The sequence below is a fragment of the Triticum aestivum genome, chromosome 7D, assembly GCF_018294505.1.
Source record: "Triticum aestivum cultivar Chinese Spring chromosome 7D, IWGSC CS RefSeq v2.1, whole genome shotgun sequence".
NCBI classification, from domain to species: domain Eukaryota; kingdom Viridiplantae; phylum Streptophyta; class Magnoliopsida; order Poales; family Poaceae; genus Triticum; species Triticum aestivum.
Window position 1 is genome coordinate 552,084,327 of NC_057814.1, and position 4,273 is coordinate 552,088,599.

At 48.4% G+C, this 4,273-nt stretch overlaps 1 protein-coding gene across 1 annotated transcript in view; it reads left to right on the plus strand.

The window, feature by feature from the left end:
• The window catches only part of LOC123165692 (protein WHAT'S THIS FACTOR 1 homolog, chloroplastic), a 12,587-nt gene extending 8,701 nt beyond the window's left edge, over positions 1-3,886 (plus strand). Inside the window, exon 5 of the transcript XR_006483088.1 lies at positions 2,103-3,886. The gene's annotated coding sequence lies outside the window, so the exon portion shown is untranslated. The remainder of the gene's footprint in view (positions 1-2,102) is intronic.
• Positions 3,887-4,273: the final 387 nt, after the last annotated feature.

The window sequence follows — 4,273 nt, forward strand, 5'->3', positions numbered from 1 at the left end:
ATTTAAGGAAGTTACATTAAAATGTATTATTTGTTTCCTGAAAATCTGTTATTTGTTTCCTAAGACAAATTGAACCAATAAAAGGAATCGATTGATTTGCATAATTTAAGGAAGTTAGATCCGTGATTTGTTATACGTTAGAAAAGTTCTGGTTGTAATAAAGAGTGGAGAGAAAAATAAACCGATGGACCAGCGTGGGAGGGGGTGGTGGGAGGAGAGACGAAAAAAACCCAGCGAAAATAAACCGCGGACCAGGGTGGGAGGGGGTGGTGGGAGGAGAGACGAAAAAACCCAGCGAAAATAAACCGCGGAGACGATTCACCAACTCGTCTATTAGGAGTAGAGATTATTCTAGTTCTAGTCCAATACCCCAGAAACTACGATTTTATTCGATGTCAATGAGACTGAGCACAAGCATCTGGAGGGGGAATGAATGACTCCACGTTTAGCTCATCACAAGCCGGCCGGGTCAATCAATTTAGGTCGGCATTTAGATAGCTTCTGGTAAGGATTTGGATGGTGGTCATGAGCCTGGTAAGGATTTCTCTCCAAACGATCTGAGCCTTTGCATTGGCCTCTCTTATTAATACATTTTGGCTCTATTATTGGCCACCAACAGCACATGCTTTCTTTGACCCATCTGAGTTTCCGGTTGATGCGTCTTTCTTGTACACCAGTCTTTGCTTGCCTGTCCCTGTCCCTTTACCTGAGTAGCATTGCCCGCTCCATTAACAACTTGTGTGTGTGTGTGGCTAGGGCCTGCCTTTTTAAAGTTGGGAACTTCCACAAATCCATGAGTTGTCACTGCTTCAGGAGCTGGCTTGCTTTGCTTGTATGGTTTTGCTGTCTTTTTCTCCGGACCCTGCCTTGACTTTAGGAAGCTGGCTACCATTATCTTTACCTGTCTTTCACTTTGATTCTCATAGTTACCACTGGATTTCGACGTAAATCTTACTACAGCACTATTTTATTTGCCGAATTAGGTAGAGTTCCAGTTTCTTGCAGCTTATTGGTTCAGTAACATTATTGGCCTCTTGGTGATTTCTGATGAATGTCTGTCTCTATTGATTCTTACCTTTACAGTGGGTGTATATTCCCTTTTCTACTCTTGGGTACAGTAGGTTTGCAAACTTGGCTTGCATTGAGAAGGTTCCACTATCAATAAACAACTTGTACACCACACCAGTCTTTGCTTGCCTGTCCCTGTCCCTGAGTAGCATTGCCTGCTCCATAAACAACTTGTGTGTGTGGGTAGGGCCTGCCATTTTTTAAGTGCACTGCTTCAGGAACTGGCATGCTTTGCTTTTGCTATCTTTTTTTCTGGAACCTGCCTTGACTTTAGGAAGCTTCCACTATCTTTACTTGTGCTTTGATTCTCATACTAGTTACCGCTAGATTTTGACCTAAATCTTATATTATCTGTCGAATTAGTTAAGATAAAGAGTTCCAGTTTTTTGCAGCTTGATTTCTGAAGAATGTCTCTGTTGATTCTTGCTTGCATTGAGAAGGTTCTCTGAATTGTGTTGTTCAATGTCTCTTTGCTGGTCGAACGTCACAATTAGAGTGTCGAGTCAATACCACCCCTGTTTCCATCATCATCTGCCTGGTGCGGTGTATATCCATTAGGAGCCCGACAAAGCACCCCATTTACGTCGTGAAACAATATCTTTCGATCGCTTGAACGAACAAATTGGCGCTTAGCAAGCAAAGAAATGAATCCTGATTTGAACACCAGAGCCCGCTCGGCCATCTCCATCACTCTGGACAGACATTTGGATGATCTATCTATCTATCAGCATCGCGCTGGAGTCTCGTTTCTTCCTACTCGTGCATCATGGCCTCTACTATTCTAGTAGCAGGTCATTTTTATACTTGTCTCATCTGAAGAAAGTAATGTGTGTGTGTGCAATGCATTGATATATACGTGGAGGCGTAGGGGTCCATCCATGGTGGCGTAGCCTAGCCATGTGTGATTTGGTTGGTTCAGATTTCACAATCTTGGCATATGTATGCATCGAGGGTCAGGTGCCTGTCCCTCTGTGCATCCATTTTCTTTGCTTGCATGTCTCCATGATCTTTCTTTATCTGTACCATGTCACCAGGTGAAGACGTACAGATTATTCTAGCCCAATTCCCCAGAAACGACGATTTTATTCCATGTCAATGAGACTGAGCACCAGCATGTGGAGGGGGGAATGAATCATTCCACGGTTAGCTCATCACAAGCTGGGTCAATCAATCAATTTAGGTCGGCATTTAGATAGCTTCTGGGCTGTGGCCACATTGCAATCATCGTACACACGCCTATCTTATGGGTTGGGCTCGGTGGCTCCTTTCTTCAACTCTAGGGCATATTTCTTGGATCTTCTTCTTTTTTTCCTTATCAACTCCAGGGTATGAAATTAGCATGTTGTACCATCCACCCATGGATCGATGATGGGACTCGATGGGAGACGCTAGCTAAACGAAACAAAGCTCATTCCTGGTGAGGTAACATGGCGTGCGTGCCATCTGCTTGCACTGTCACATGTTACAGAGGATGAGCATAGTCCATGCCAACTTTTTGTTCAATCTGAAACAGCTCTTCTTGTCGTTCTGGGCGCCTGATAATGCTGTCTCCATTTGCCGACCCATGTACAGTGACTTGTGCAAGCTGCATTGCCTCCCTTGTCCTGTGCTGGTCGACGAAAGCCACACCTGCTGCTGCTCTCTCTCCTGCATCTTTCTGCCAAGAAATGTTTCCCGGAGCTATTCGCTGTTTGTTGCCATGCGTTTGGCCCCTCTGTTATCTTTCCGTCTAACATTCTTTTTATGCGGACGGTCCTGTTTCCAGCGTCTGTTCAGTTCTGTATTGTGCAAAATTACTGGCCACTAGCAGCACTATCGGTCGACGTGGTATTTAGTAGTACCTCCGGGTCAATTTTGTGTGCCTGTTGCAGCAATTGTGGTGCACTGACTGGTGCGGGCCGGGGCGCAAAATGGAAACGAAAACGAAAGGGAAAGGCTCGGTCACAAGAAAGAAAGAAGGAGGCGATGGCATGGAGCCATGGAGAGTTGGAGACCGAGCGCTGGTGTATGTGTTGTGCTGACTCTGCAGCTAGCTCATCCGCTTGGCGTGAGCGCATGTACCTATCTTATCTACTGCCGGGTGGTGGAAGCGGACGCGATGGCGATGCATCATCTCGACCGCATCTGCTGCATGCATTTGTTTGTCAAAGAAAGAAGTTTGTTCCCTACCCTTGGTGCTGTGATCCATCCGAGCTAGCCTGACGCGAACGGTAGGCGGCATGCATCCTGGCATGCACCAACTGCCCCCGCTCCTTTCGGCAGCACCACCACGGCATCGGCACAGACCAGACCTCCTTTTTGGCTTTTGCGATGGATGGAGGTTGCCGCCCGCCCCGGAGCACGGCCGCTGCACCGCACCGCACCGCACCAGCCCCACTCCTAGAGGCCGGCGTCCATCCAAAGCCAAACCAAGCACACCTCCTTCCTCGGGACGCGATGCCTTTATCCGATCGATCTGGTCCGAGGTGACGCACGCGCGGCGCGGCCGGCTGGGGATGGATTGACACAATGAGACGAGGAGAGGATGCACACGCACCAACAGCGTGGGCGGGGCGTGCGGTGCGGACGGCAACGGCAACGCCGTGCCGGCCGTGTGTGGCCTACAGCCTAGTTAGGTATAGCACAGGCAAAGCCAAAGTGGGGAGGGACGCTATCCTCCGCATGAGGAGGCCGGAGGAAGCAACAATCTCGATCGTGAGGTCTGCTGTGCTGGTTGCGTGCCCGGCTGCAACCACATACTCCTACCTAAACTTATCACCCGCCTGCAATGTCATGCGATTTGGATGGACCATGCATGCACGGCACGGGGAAGCCACCGCCCAACTACCACTAGTCCACTACCACTCGTGGTAATGGTATGCTATAGTATGCCTCGCGCTGGGTGGAGTGCTAAGGTGGCCGATCACTTGACCAGAATGCTAAGGTGGCGGTGATAGCCCACCATGCACGGTAGGCCCATCACGGGCACACGGCATCTCAATTATATGAATCCCTGTGCGTGAGGACGAACGATGCACACCTGCGGACATACAACATAGTTTTTTTTTCTTTTTTTTGAAAAAGGAGGAAAGCCCACGGCCTTTGCATCTAAATGATGCATGCAGCCGTTTTGTTGACAAAAGTACGCCAACAAAGTCTGAGGTTTAGTCTTGGCTCACGAACGGAGCCCAAGCGACAAGAAAAATATAAAGATCGCCACATGCGG